This window comes from Leopardus geoffroyi, chromosome A2 (genome assembly GCF_018350155.1).
Source record: "Leopardus geoffroyi isolate Oge1 chromosome A2, O.geoffroyi_Oge1_pat1.0, whole genome shotgun sequence".
NCBI lineage: Eukaryota > Metazoa > Chordata > Mammalia > Carnivora > Felidae > Leopardus > Leopardus geoffroyi.
Window position 1 is genome coordinate 38709657 of NC_059331.1, and position 15857 is coordinate 38725513.

The 15857-nt window shown below is 40.4% G+C and overlaps 1 protein-coding gene across 1 annotated transcript in view; it reads right to left on the reverse strand.

Annotated features, from left to right (window-relative positions):
- The window catches only part of FOXP1 (forkhead box P1), a 507364-nt gene that overhangs the window by 323354 nt on the left and 168153 nt on the right, over positions 1-15857 (reverse strand). The window contains exon 3 of the mRNA XM_045493547.1: positions 9082-9142. The gene's annotated coding sequence lies outside the window, so the exon portion shown is untranslated. The remainder of the gene's footprint in view (positions 1-9081; positions 9143-15857) is intronic.

Consider the following 15857-nt stretch of genomic DNA (forward strand, 5'->3'; position numbering starts at 1 on the left):
TTCCTTTATACCCTAAACCTGCTCCCCTACAGGGTTCCCTATTTCAGATCATGGCAGCCCCATCCTTACAGAAATTGCTTGGGTCCCAAACTTCAATCTTCTGCTCTTTCCTTTCTACCCACAAGCAATCCTTGACAGGATACTACCCCATCGTCCAGGACAAAAATCTTCGAGTCATCCTCGATGCAACGTGTTCAAATTCCACATCTATTCCACTAGGAAAGCCTTTGGCTCTACCTTCAAATAAAGCAAATTTAAGTACTTCTCACCACCTCTAGTGATCCTCACCCTGGCCATCACCCTATTTCACTGGGATGATTGCAATGGCCTCTTAACAAGTCCCCCTCCCTATCATCTATCATCTTGCCTACTCCACCCACAGGCAACTTGCAAAACAGCTTCCAGAGAGATCCACTTAAAGCATGAGTCAGATCTTAACCCACCTCAAAGCCCATCGATGGTTCCCTAGTTTAGTAAATGTCTAAGAGTCCAATGAGTCTTCACGCCCTACTCAGCCTGGCCCTTTACTTCTTCTCCCCCCACCCTCCAAAGTTTGTGTATGTATGTATGTATATATGGATGTATTTACTTATTTTAAGTGATCTCTACACCTAACATGGGGCTCAAACTCAGGACCCTGAGATCAAGAGCCACCTGCTCTTCCAACTGTGCCAGCCAGGCACCCCCTACCTTGTTACTACTTGACCTTGTCCCCCCTCCCCTTGACTTCAGCCACACTGGCCAACTTGCTCTCTTTAGAACAAGCTACATCTTCACTCAAAATGCCTGTGCTTCACAGAGACCCACCCTGGTTATTTACAGCTGGAACCCCTTGCTCTAGCAAGCCCATCTCCCTTATCCTCCTCTATTTTCTCCCCAGCACCTATCACCGTGTATTATATTTAATAATTCCCCATCCACCTGAGCAAAGCTGACCATTAGAAATACAATGTCTGCCATTTATGTATTTGTGACTACACTGAAACAGATGAAATTAAGTTGAATAATTTATATTATTTGTCCTAACATAACCAAAATACGATCATTTCAACGTGTCATCAAAAAAGAGTAAGTGTTCAAATATTTTTTTCCCTACAAAGTCTTTGAAGTACTTTGTCGAACTCACATTTACAGCCCATAGAAGTTTGGGCTAATTGTACTGCAAACATGTGGCTGGTGGTTTCCACACTGGACAGTGTAGGCTTACTCTATTTTATTCTACTCTACTGTATGCTTATTCCAGGTTTTAAAAATTCTTGGGCACAATCCACTAAATTGATTTCCTAACCCACAAATGGGTCCCAATGCTCACTCGGCCAATCACTGCTCTAAATAAACTTCAGAGTATGTAATCTGTAATGAAAGAATTTTAGGGCACATTCTCTGACCTCCAGGGACCGCTCAGGACCCTCTGAAAGGGAAAAAGATTTCCAGAAAAAGAGGCCTGGAGGGATAGGGTGAGGAATTGAAGTACCATGCCAATCCACAGACCGAAATCATCACCGTCCATCCAACCACGCAAGACTGTTTTCTTAAAAGGTAATTTTAAATAGCTCACTGCACTGTCAGCTAATTGACAAAATATCTAATGACCTATAATTATATAGTACATACGCGCTAATATACAATATTCAAGGGGATATCTGCATGATTTTCCCACTTCTCAAAGAGTACATTTGAAAAGAACAGAAAGATTTCAAGTTTTTCATTTCCCCCCCTCCCCACCCCCCACGCAAAGGCTATGGAAATACAACGGTTCAGATCGAGGACAGAGAAGTACAAGGTTAAACGACTGATCTTCATTTTTCAAATGTGAACTACCACTCACGAGGAGTCTTTTTTTTTTTTAATTTTTTTTTAACATTTATTTATTTTTGAGACAGAGCATGAATGGGGGAGGGGCAGAGAGAGAGGGAGACACAGAATTGGAAGCAGGCTCCAGGCTCTGAGCCATCAGCCCAGAGCCTGACGCGGGGCTCGAACTCACGGACCGTGAGATCGTGACCTGAGCTGAAGTCGGACGCTCAACTGATTGAGCCACCCAGGCGCCCCACGAGGAGTCTTTTAAAAATATACCACAAACTTCAAATCCGAACTCAGCCCTGGACAGAATGTCAACTTGCAAAATGGACTCAAACTAAGGATCCTACCATCAATAGAACATTTGCCCCTTTAAGGTTCTGGATATTACTACACACGAGGGGGTAGTACTAATACAGTCAAGGTTAACACCGATCTGCTCCCTTAAACAGGGTTTAGTTTTTGTACAGTTAAGCTTCAAATTTCTTCCTGAGGCTTTTGAATTACCAAAGAAAGGCAATACTCCCTCTATCTCTGTTAAGCTGTTAGGTTGTCACCTAAACTGAGAATCTCTTCCTAAGATGCTCAAGGTGAGCAGCTGCGATATTGGTGCCCTTGGCAGATGGAAGAACAAAAACATCATTTTAAAAAGATGAATAAGACCATTTGGTAGTTGGTTTTGTATTTTTGTTCACAGCGCAAAAATATGGCTAGGTGATAAATGCTGCACAGACTGTCTTTATTACTAAATACGCCTTGATGGACATTTCAACAAGTGACTCCCGCTTGAAGACGAACTCTATTGAGCATATTTCTCTGGAAATCAATATTTAAGAAAATTTTTTCTTTGAATCTAACATTCAAGAGAAACAGCTCTTGTTTACAGAGTAACTTGGTTTAGCATTATGGTTAACAATGTTTAAAAACAGCTAACTTAAAATGCAAACATTTAAATTTTGAAGTTTAACTGTTGGGAGGCCAAGTCAGTTCTATGAAAATATAAACAACATGAGAACAGTACTTTTCCCCCCAATTCCATCCCCTGCGAGAGTATTTCAGGTCATCATTTTGTTGGGGTTAAGAGTCAGACCTCGAACAACTCTAAGGTTGTTAAGAGAGTTACAAATTTAAATGCTTGGGTTGAACTTTGAAAACACTATACTAAGGGAACAAAGTCACTCCCAAAAGGCCACATATTGTATGATTCCATTTATGGGAAATGTCCCAAATAGGCCACCCTATACAGACAGAAAGTAGATTCATTGTCAGGTGCTGAGCTGTGGGGAGTCACTGCTAATGGTTACAGGGTCCCTTTCTGGGGTGCTGAAATTATTCTGAAACTAGATTGTGATGATGGTTGCAGACCCTGGGAATAAACTAAAAACCAATGAATGGTGCTCTTTAAATGGGACAAGTGTTGGGGCGCCTGGGTGGCTCAGTCGGTTAAGCGTCCGACTTCGGCTCAGGTCATGATCTCACGGTCTGTGAGTTTGAGCCCCGCGTCGGGCTCTGTGCTGACAGCTCAGAGCCTGGAGCCTGTTTCGGATTCTGTGTCTCCCTCTCTCTGACCCTCCCCCGTTCATGCTCTGTCTCTCCCTGTCTCAAAAATAAATAAACATTAACAAAAAATTAAAAAAATAAATAAATGGGACAAGTGTATTGCCTATGAATTATAATTCAATAAAGCTATTAACAAAATTAACATGCCTGATAACGTTCATAACAACGTTGGCGTGACAGATACAAGAAAACCAAGTTAACCTAACAAAGCTTCCATATAAGGCTAAAATACATAAATCCCTGATACCTTGGTCTCCCACTTTAGAGACTGCTTTCTCACAGCAACCAATATTTGCCCTTCCTAACACTGCTCATCACCATCATTCATAATAACTGTCTTCCCCTCTATAATATAAACAATGACAACAGAGACTATGTCTGTTTTTTTTTATGTTTATTTATTTATTTTGAGAGGGAGGGAGAGAGAGAGAGAGAGAGAGAGAGAGTGCAAGCAGGGGAGGGGCAGAGAGAGGGGGACAGAGAGAATCCCAAGTAGGCTCCATGCTGTCAGCACGGAGCCCCATGTGGAACTTGATCCCACAAACCGTGAGATCATGACCTGAGCCGAAATCAAGAGCCAAACGTTTAACCAAAAAAGTCACCTGGCACCCATAAGACCATGTCCTTCTTATGTACTGCTATGATCTTAGCAATCATCAGTAAATATTTACCATCATCATAATCATCAGTAAATATCTACAGTAGGAATTTATGCATGTATGCAGTATGTACTTTTGTATGAATGAATGAATAAATGAATGAATGGAAGAAAGAAAGAAATCATTGCATTGGGCCAATTCAATCAGTCAAGTTGTTGTGTTCGAAATGTCCCCTTAAATCTATTCTCCAATTCTCTCATGCTCTGGACACCTTGGTATAGATACTTCCCAGCAGCCAATGGAGCTTCTTAAGACCATGTAACTATAATCTTACCAATTAAAGGTCAATAGATGTGATGTGTGCAATTTTTAACTCATTTGCATCAGAGACGATAGCTTGCCTTGGACTTCTCCACTATGCTTTACCCATGTGAATAATAACAAAATCCCAAGGTAGGAGAGCAGAAGAAAGAACCTGTCAGTCAAGCTAGACTGGCCAAAGTCTTACATAAGAAAAAAGTAAACTTCTATTTTATTTAAGCCACTGTATGTTGGGGTCTCCATGTTGTACCAGGCTAGTCTTTACCCTGTTACAATGCAAGCATGGATATGTGAAGAGAAGGGGGGAGCGGGAAGGACTTCAATGTTTAACTGAACAGAATAAACTAGTGATTCAGCTAGTGTGGTCATCTGGTGGCTCAATGAAGACACATCAAGTTGTTATGTCTTCATTAACAAGTTGATGAATTAATAATCACATAATTCAAATGCTGAATTCTATCAAGTGGTCATTTTGAAAGTGATTTAACTTTGAATTTACTACCACTAAATATTTAAATACACAAATAAATACACACTTTCAAAAGAACTAATGGATATATTTTAAGTAGCTGAATAGTCATTTTTACCTTTATTTGCAAACAAGATATAATTTACAATATGCAAGACACAATGAGTAGAGTCTATAAGGATGCTTTACACTCCCTGAGCCAACAAAAAAGAGCTCAAACTGGGGGTAGAAATGATGATACTAGCTTTTAGATTGTTTCTTTTTCACAAATAAGTTGGCTGTAAAAAAGAAATTAAAGGGGTACCTGTGTGGCTGAGTCAGTTAAATACCCAGCTCTTGATTTGGCTCAGGTCATGATCTGACGGCTCATGTGAATGAGTCCCACGTCAGGCTCTGCACTGACAGCGAAGAGCCTGTTTGGGATTCTCTCTCTCCCTCTCTCTCTGCCCCTTCCCCACTCACTCTCTCTCTCTCTCTCTCAAAATAAATAAACTTAAAAAAAATTTAAAAAAAGGTAACCAATACATAAATGTGAAGCTTGAAGATGTCTAAAATCCTTAAAAATAACCAGTTAATTGTAATCTTTATGGTCTTGATGATTATCATCCACTCCTAATGCCACTGAGAACTGCTACAAGAAGATGAATTTTACAAACTGGATTTGAATTTTAAGCAAAAATGCATGTAGGTAAAATGCCAACATTGGGGGACAGCAGAGAGAAAATGACATATAAACCTTTATTAAGTCACCAAACTAAGGCTGCCATGATAAAATGACATCAATAGAATTGTGACCTTAGCAAGATGCCTCTTTAGGTCCAGTCTTGACATTCTTTTAAAAAAAAAAAATTTTTTTTAATGTTTATTTATTTTTGATAGAGAGACAGAGCACGAACAGGGGCGGGACTGAGAGAGAGGGAGGCAGAGAATCAGAAGCAGGCTCCAGACTCCGAGATGTCAGTGCAGAGCCCGACGTAGGGCTCGAACTCACGGACTGCGAACCCATGACCTGAGCCAAAGTCGGACTCTCCAACGACTGAGCCACCCAGGCGCCCCTCCAGTCTTGAAAATCTACATGACCGTGGGTAACTTACTAATCATCTATGGAACCACCTTCCCGGTTTGTAAAGTGGGGATTATAATGATTGCCACCCACCTTTCAAGAATGCTGGCAACCAAACCCATTTTGTAAAGTGCTCAGATCCACTTGGAAGAAAACTGTCACATCGCTAGCAAGTAAGATAACTGTTACTTATGACTCGTCAGACCTTTGAATCTAAATTTGAAAAATGGCTTCATCTGTTTTTCTGAATATGCCTGGCCACTTTTATGCACATAACTAGTTTTTCCCATAGTGCCAATGTAGACATATTTATTTGCATCTATGCTGACTGTTAATGATTCCCAGATTTCAAATGCGGGCATGGCATTTACTGAGAAGCTCCTGGCATCTGAATCTACCTCTTCTTGATGAGTTGGAGATGGTGCTGGTTTCTCGATCATCACTGGATAGCATGATCTTCTCTGTTTAAGAGTTATTCCCTGGGGAGAAACACTAGCCATTCCAACCATTTTACAGATCTTTTTTAGATTTTACAGTTGAACAAACTTTTTTTTCTTCATATAGAAGAGATCGAAATATATAAGGATTCATTTTTTAAGGATCTTTGAGCTCGTTAAAAGGTAAAAATACAGGTGATTTATTATTTAGGTCTATGCACCTTAACTGATGTCTAAAGGAAAATAAAATTTGAAATGAGGGTCAAAGAAAAGAATTGATATTATAAAAGAAAAACAAATTAAATAACACAATGTTAACTGGGGGTAGGAGATATGAAGTTTATATAAAAAGATATCAATAACAAAAATGTGGGGGGCGCCTGGGTGGCGCAGTCGGTTAAGCGTCCGACTTCAGCCAGGTCACGATCTTGCGGTCCGTGAGTTCGAGCCCCGCGTCGGGCTCTGGGCTGATGGCTCAGAGCCTGGAGCCTGTTTCCGATTCTGTGTCTCCCTCTCTCTCTGCCCCTCCCCCGTTCATGCTCTGTCTCTCTCTGTCCCAAAAATAAATAAACGTTGAAAAAAAATTAAAAAAAAAAGTGGAATGTGAAAAAAAAAACTAGAGACATTGAGCAAAAACTCTTACTGTGAGCTTCCTAGCAGTCACGTTTAAAAGTTTTATGAATTTGTTAATCAGCTTCCATTGTGTCATGACAAGAGCCATCAGAAGGACAAAATTTTTCACTGCTCCTGACATTTGACAATGCATTCCTTATTTGCAGTATATCACATGTCCTTGATATTAATTATACAGAAACAAATTTTTGTCCCCATGGACTATCTCCCTTAGTCAACACTAATGAAAAATTCCTAGAAACTTTTCTTTCTCCCCAAACTTGCCCCTGACTCACGATATTTTAAACTTTGAACAGTATCACAGAATTGGAAACAAATCGCAATGCACAAATTCAAACGTGCACATTTTCAAGTCATGGGTGTTAGCATAGGCCATTATAAAGACATCAAGTCACAGGGAAAATAATTCATGCTTACAGGTGACTCCAGAGAAAACAATGAAAACCCACTTAGGATGCCCGTATTTGAGGCTGTGGGGTAACGCAATTCTCAAGGTGAATATTTCATCTCTTCGACCATATATTCAGCTTTGTTTAATCAGTTTTTAGCTTTGCCAGAAATCTTTGCTAAAGGCACGAGATGAGTTAAAACACCTGGCACAGTTCTGCATGAGGAACATCTTGGACTGAGATTCTGCAGGGCTCAGAGACACCGGGAGACAAACTTGCTGCCTAGCTGAGCAGCTGTGGCAGAGAAGGAATGGCCCAGGAACAGAAAATAATTCGTGGCAAGGAAGGGACGGCGCGCCAACAGAAAATAATTCATGGCAAGGAAGGAATGGCCCGCCAACAGAAAATAATTCGTATGGCCCTTGACATGCAAAGTTTGCAGATCCCTGAAATTAACAAAGTCTTCATTTTTAATATTGGACCACTGAGCGTCAGCAAGGGGAAGAGCTTTGTCAAAAGTCCCGCCCTGACTTGATGAGCCCCAAAACTGCTTGGGATCAACCCTTTTCGCGCTGGAGCATATAAAAGGAGCTGTCCTCTGCAGAGGACAATCTGAGGCTTCTCACAAAGATTTAATTTAGACAACAAAGATGGTGAAATGGGGCAAGTTGGATTTCTGACCTCAGATCAAGTGTGCCAGAAGAACGCAACTAGAAAAATAAATCCATACCTGTAAAATACGTTCTGGAACCTCAAAATGCTCAGTAAGATGAAACACAAAAGTAATCTAAAAATCTTCACATTGTAAAGATTCAAAAAGAAGAAAAAAAAAACCCAAAACAGGTTCAACTGAAGAATAAGAAGTCTGTGTCCTACAAATTCATAAACTTAATTTAGTAATATCTGAGTGAAGCCTTTGTGCAACCAGGCCCTCAAGTAACCTGTTTTAAAACAGACACAAATCTACTAAATCGAATGGAGCTATCATTGGCCAAAATTCAAAAATAAAATGAAGATTCTACAAGAGAAACATCGGCCATTAAAACGGCCTGCAAGATTAACTTGTGTGAGATGAGCATGAGAGAGAGACTTTGGGAATCGAGAAAATAATGTAGCATCCAGAACCATTTTAAACAGAGTGCTTTTTTGTTCCCCCTCCCAAAAGTGAGTTTGAGAAAATTTAATTTAGCTTTAATTCATCAAGCTACATTAGTCGCTCTGAAAACTTCTAATTTTAAAATCAAATACTCATTTGATTTTCAAGCAAGGTCAAGAGAACAAGGCAGCCTAGTACTGACATCACAGGGATGTGGCCCACACCGCTCTGCAGTTCTATCAATGTGCCGTGTTGCTATGGTGCTATGACTATTAATTTCTGAAAGAAGGTGATTATAAAGCCGCCAGATGAACATCAATTGGATGACACCACTTCAGCACAGAACACGGACATGGGCTACTCTCGTTTGGAGCAAGTGAATTTTTATGAATCACAGCTTTTGTGATGTGAATATTCCTGTCAAAGTTTGGGTTCACCAAGTCAACAACAACAACGACAACAACAACAACAAAATCAGCTTCAACAAAGGGGAAGTTTGATCATATTTGGGAGAAAAATGTCACTCTGTGGACCATTTCTTCAGGGCAATCTTTTCTGTAAACATCTCCCAAATGATGCTATAACATAATATTTACATAAATAAATTCACAGACATTTGGTAACTACGTAGATCGGGAAAGAAGTGAATTAAGATATACCTAGAGGTGGTAAACACAGCCCTAGACAGAATTCCACGAATCACATCGCGTTTACCTTTTTTGGCTTCCGGAAAGCAATCTTCAGGTATAGTCACCTCAAAAGGTCACTTCTTACCCTGAAAACAAAAGAGAACATCAAAACCTGAATGTCAAGAGAAAGGAGCAACCACCTATTTGCCAGGGACAGATGCAAAAGAACTCCGGCACATTTCATGGCAACTGACTTTCAGAGTTAATCAAAACAAGTCCCAAGACCACTGATCCGGTGCACAGGCCGGTGAGCTCCTCCAGACAACAAAAATAACATGGGTGGAAAAAGTCAAGGTGAAACATTGCGAATTTTGCATATGAACTTTTTCTCATCTTGTCCTCCATCAATTTATTTTCTTGTGCAATAATACGTGACTCATAGGCTTTTGTTTTTGGAAACCAGACTGCTCCTTGAATGTGTCTGTTTGGTTAGCATCCACGACATCTCTGATTTCATTAAAGCACAGGCTTGTGGGGGTTTTTCCCCCTTAGGAAGAGAGTGAGTTCTGAGAGACAAGATGCCTTTATGCCAACCTGGACCTTTTAAAATGAGCCAGGATCTGCAAGTTTGCGGGGGGTGGTTAATCGGTTGGTGAAAGCTGTTCACACAGTGTTTTCCACTTAGCCTATATCTACCAGATCTACCAAGTTAAATAAAAATGGTTTGTGTCAGATGAAATAAACAATTGAAATCAAGCTCCCTAAAACACAAAGAAAGCCTGGAACATGTTTTATCCTGCATCTGCATATACTCTCTTATGCAAAACAGTGTGTAATCCTTTAAGAAACATTACAAGCTGCCTCTTTCTGCCCATGTAACTGGGATCAACATATGGCACAAGTGAAAAGAAAAACATTTGTTTATTAATTTAGATCAAGTTACCGACAGGGTACAGGATTCATTCCCCATCAGCTGACCAAATGCTCATGTAATTTTTTTTTTTTTTAAGATGCTAAGACCAGATCACCATTTTCCTAAAATGTTAATATCCTTTTGCTCACTCTTCAGAACAATATGTAATGAAGTGGTTTTAATTTTATACAGAATATATCCCTGCTTATCCCTCTGCTGTCAGCCCTGAATGTGGAAAGGCAAACATTATTGAGAAGAGTTAAATCTTCTTTCACAAGGGCTAAAATACGAAAGTGGCACTTTGGTGAGTACTATCTTTGAGGAATTGATCTGAGGCCAATTTATGACATTTCCACAAGCAAGTGTATGCAGATTCTTGCCATAAAGATTGGAAAAAAATGCAGGCTCTGAGTGAAATCATAATTTTCATGTTTACTGTAAGAGGAAATTGGAGGTTTTCACCATAAATGTTCACCATTTGGGTGGGGGAAAACCCTAGCCCTGGGACTTAAAATTACTATTTTGCAACCCGCCCCAAACCTTTTTGTTTTTACACAAAACAATTCAAATTGAAAATGAAAATTTTGAGGCACACTGCTGATGTGTGACTCCAGGATTGGTTTCTCCACTGGTGAGAATTGTCACGAGGCATCTGGTGGTGAGAAAACAGGGAGCAATGATGTTGGGGTCCTCGAGGTAATGGGGAGGCTGGCAAAGCAGCCCCCGGCCTCCCAAGCGAAAAGAGCACATTAAATACAAGAAACAGCAGCAATCTTACACCCCAGAAATTTCCATCTCATCACTCAGGCAATCTTAAATGGAAAGTAAGCGAACTGGCAGGTTCTACTCAATTCAAGGCAAGAACAGCCATTCTCCCTCCTTTTTCCTTGAGATGTTCTCCAATGCGTGCTCTCTAAACTAATTTTCATGTTAATCTATTGAGTTGCATCTATTTTTGCATGTTTGGCAGTCAGATCTATACAGTATTAGGCTTTGCAATGCAGATGAGATTGCTATCATATAGGCCCGGCAAACAACCGGACCTTATTAAAATTTAATTTAAGAAAAAAAAAAAACACACTGCAAAAATGCCTACTTTGAATAAAGTTATCTTGAACCCTGTATTCAAACCTGTAGGAGGATTTCAGGTAAGAAATGGGCTATTTCTCCACGCACCTGTCTACACAGTACCGTGTGTCAGTGAACACAGAGCAAAATTATAAGCTGATTTACCCTCATAGATTTTACAAGTGTAATTTTCCCCTAGGGAAACAAAATTATACAAGTGACCCTCCAATGTACAATTACTAAAGCAATACAGAATTGGCTACTTTTAATTTTTACTCATACAAAAAAAAATTGGCAGTGGGATACAAATTATGGTTTCCTCCATTCTGAGGTTCCATAAATTTTAATGCATATCCACATTTGACCACTCATTTATTTATTTCTGTCGATTTTCGTTTTTAGGATACATTAGCCAAGTAATCGGAAAGGTACTTTTCTAGCATTGCAGAGAAAAGATGAATAGTTCAACAGCTGTTTGCCATCATGCTAAATTAAATGAAATGTGTCAATATAACAGACAAGAAAATTAGGGATTAGAACTGGGGCCTGAGTCTGCACCACTACGAGCCTAGAAGAATCAGAAATCAACAACTAGGACAACAGTCTGCAGTTCATTTTTCTTCCAAAGTGTAAAACTTCCATTTCCAGAACTATTTTCTTTTTTCTTTGTTAAACGATCACTTTTATTTATCAAATATATCAACTGTTTACCTGAATGCTTACTCACAGCACAAGCATCAAAACTAAAATTACGTAAAGCTGTTTTTTTTTAAGATAAAAGAAAAATATTCCCCTCCAGCCCACTTCTCTTCTTTTAAAACGCCGTTACCATCTGAATTGCATTTTCTTTTTCCTCTCTTTCTGAAGTTTCCTATTGGTTTTAGGTTTTAAAAGTGAGCCAGGAATACGGTAAATAGAAACGACTTATTTTCCTTTATGTCATTCTCTGTACAGTTAAGATCCTGTGAACAACTACAAGTGATCCTGGTGTGGCCTCCACACTGCTGTTCGCAAGAGTGTTGTTTATCTGAATCAATGTGCTGACCATAAAGACAGTGGGTAAGACACCAATCTTCAGCAGCAACCCATTCATTAGAAAACTTAAGGTACTCTCCTCTTCCTCCACCTTCCCAACCCCCATCCCCCCACTCCTTAAGAATTTTATTCTGTAGACCTCTTAGGTTACCACAATGCTTCAATGTCATACTTTGTTTGGGTGTCTTTGGCCCCTAATTTAATCCATGTAATAAATAATACATAATGCCAACTGGCATGGCCCAGTTGGAACCAATTGCAGGTAAACATGGAGGTTTGACTTCGTTTCACAAGGCTGAAACTGAACAATATATTCTCTACTTTTCACACTATGAGTATTTCCCCGCGTTCTTTCATGGCAGCTAAAGGGAATGCTTTGCATCAGGACTTCTGCATTGTGTTTCATTTTATACAATTATACAAAGGGACCATGAAGGATGACCAACGTTTTTCACCTTAACCTTCAGTCCCCCAAATGATGCCTTAAATCCACTGTCCATCAGTGTCATCGGGGATGCGAGGATGTCACGGCCAGCTCCTGGCCCACAATGAAGGTAGCAGATGCTTTCCTTAAAGTCCAGTAACCTGTCTCTGGCTAGAGAATGCTTTCTCTTAAAGTCCAGGAACACGGTTCAAACTTCCAACACCCCAAATACTCCAATCAAAGGACATAGACTTCATCAAAGAAAACAGAAGGTCTATACGGGCCAATTTCCCAGAGACTACTGTCTCTAACCAGTGACTCCTAACACGTGGATTTTAATGTCTTTTCAAACATTTCTTAGAAAAACAGGAGCGTATCAACACAAATTTGCCTAGCTGAAAATGATAGTACAAGGGTCACTTCATTTTCTGCACTCGAGACAAGAAAATCCACTCCAAAATCAACCACAAAGATCCCCCCCCCCCCAACCCGGCACCCTGCTCTAATAACTTCAATATTGAGTCAGGCTTACAGGAAAAAAAAAAAAAAAGCAAAGAGGGCAGGGAAGGAAGAGAAAAAAAGAAATAAGAAAAAGGAGAAAAAGGGAGAGATGTCAGGAGTGCCAAAGAGGTGGGGGAAGGAAAAACAAAAGAAGGAAACTGAAAAGGAAAGAAAGAAAAAGTTAGAGCTGTACAGTTCGGGCCTCTAGGACACCACCCAGGCCTGCTGGGTTACAAGTGCTACATTTCTTGTACTTGGGTCTACCAAAGAAATCAACCACCATGCCCCAACGTCCCCTCCTATGGCTGCGCGGAACACTTTGTTTCCTTTCTCCTTACCCTCTGTGACTCTCGCCAGATCATGGAACCTAACTTTGGGGTCCATTCTAGTAAGAAAAACCTAAAACAACTAGAAGGTTAAGCCACAGGATATAGGCAACCCCAGCCAAGGCGAACCGGCGAGATTACTGGAGGCTGGCAGTCAGCCCAGCGACAGCTCCACATGGGTCCATCTCACTGGGAGAAACTACTCTCTCTTACCTTTCAGAAAAGTAAAACCCTGGCCATGGTCATGTGAAAATATTTTATAGGTATCCTTTAACAGCCTTTAAATGTTGAAACCTAAAAACAATATTTGCTGTTTTCTCTTTGAAGCTCTAACAAAGCCTTTGTTTTAGATTTACCTTTAGTGTGCAATAAGAGTTAATAATCAAATCCATCCCAACCCCCACAAATGTTAAACAAAAAGATAAAAGAAATGCAAATAGCTATTGTCATGGAAAGTTAAAGTACCTGTCTGTATTTTTAAGTGAAAACTATTATCTCTATCAATCAAAATTTAAGAATACAATAGCACTAATCACAGAAGGTGCTCTCACGGAGTTACTTTTCCTCATAAAAAAAAAGTATTTTTCCCCTTAAAAACCGAGTATAAAAGTCATATACTTACAATTAGATAGGGTATTTGTAATTTTATTATTAAAAACCTTCAGCAGCCTCACTGTTAATAAATGCTTCGAAGTCTCTAGACTGATTTGTACCCAAGAAGACCCAACTCCCTACATATTTTAATAAGGTTGATGAAATTTTATTTAAATTCTCACAGTTTCCAACCTGCGGGAGAACAGCACACTCTTCTGTTGAAAAGAGTTACTCAAGCAGAGGCAACAGTTAACTGGTAATGAAAACTCCTTTTAGACCCTGGACACAATTCCTGGTCCCTGAAATATCTTTACATAGGACATCTCTTCCTTGGATGGTGCATCCTTCTTAGTTGTGGCGAGTCATTTTTGAAATTATAACACTCTAAAAGAAAGCAGAATCCTACCATCATAGCCCAGAATGATCTAAGTGCACAGTACATCAATTTCTCTGAGTCTTTTTTTTTAATCCACTTTTTTAAAAGATTGGATTAGACCCTGAATATGGTGCTTTCTAAAGACAGTACAGGAACAAAAAATAGCAAGACCCCAGATAGTAAAACAAACAGCTCAAGATTAAAATTCCTAGAGCAAACAGTTAAGCCAGGATGCCATTATGCAGGCTGAGCCTGGATGGATGTCTCCTCTACGGTGGGGCCAAGAGGCTGTCATCCCCCCCCCCCACACACACCCCCAGCAAGATCAGATTTCCTTCCCTCCCGACCGCCTCTCTGAGCATCATGGCCAACCTCTCTAGTGTGCTATTAATATCAATGAAGAGACGATTCGATTTCCACTGAAGAAAACCCTTCCTATTCCGGCACAGAGCTTCGGGGAGGACCCTGGCCCGGGTATAGACAATACAGCAGCAGAGTTTCACTGCTTTCTTACAGTTCGGTCTTCCACACTGTTTGAAGGCTTTTAGCAAACAATGGCAGCATTATCTCCAGGACAGTTACAAAACAGGATTTGTTAGGACAAAGAATAATAAAGCTGTTCCTCTCTCTCTCTTTCTCTCTCTCCCCCCCCCCCCCCCCCGGTTCCAAAGAGGCTCTCTCGGCCAGTCCAAAATCCAGCCACGGTTCCTAAGAGGCACCTGCACTTGTCTATATCAATGCAGCCAGCAACTGACAACGGCCCAGGAACCAGGACCCAGGTCGCTGGCAGGAGGCGCCCAGAAGAGCAGGAAAGTAGCCTCTCAACATTTGTAAAATGAAACAAAGTATCAGCCTTGGCTTTCGCACACACTTACCCGTTCATGCTGAGGAAGGAAAGCTTTGGGGCCGGAGAGGCAATTTTCACACAACGGAAGAAAGTTGAGAGTTTGTAAGGGAGAAACTACAGGCGCTTGGAAGCCTGCGGGCTCTCAGGGATCCCAAGCTGGCGGCAGTGTGAGGAAGGACTGAAGGTATGTGGGCTCAACACAACAAAAGCCACTGCCTTACTCTAGATTAAATATGCAGGAAGAGGCCCCTTTGCATAAACACAAACACTCAGCAAATGAATAACTGGCTCAATCAGACGCCTGCTGTGCCTTCTACCTGTCCTCTCTCTGACAGGAGACACCGCCTGTTCCAGGGCACAAGGACTGAACAGGAGACACTTAAATGTTATGTTGCTATAATAACAATTAAAATGAATTGCATTCATTAGTAATTAAGAACTCACTCCTGGAGTGGGGGCGGGGGGGGGGAGTAAGGGGGTAGAAAATACAGTGCTATTGTTTTATCTCCAGCTACTTCAAAAAGAAGTTGGGATAAGACACATTACTGGAGTTTTACTATAGCTTCTATTTAAATCTCTAACATTCCGTGGAAGTGATCAACAATCACATTTCTCAGTCACAATATAAGGTCAGAGATATACCTGATATATTCTGGGTTTTTTTGTGTGTGCTTTTTTGCACTATGAACTGATGCTTATGAAAGGTCTATTTTACATATGCATAAAATTTTACACATATAAATTACACACACCTACACATGTATGTACATGAATACA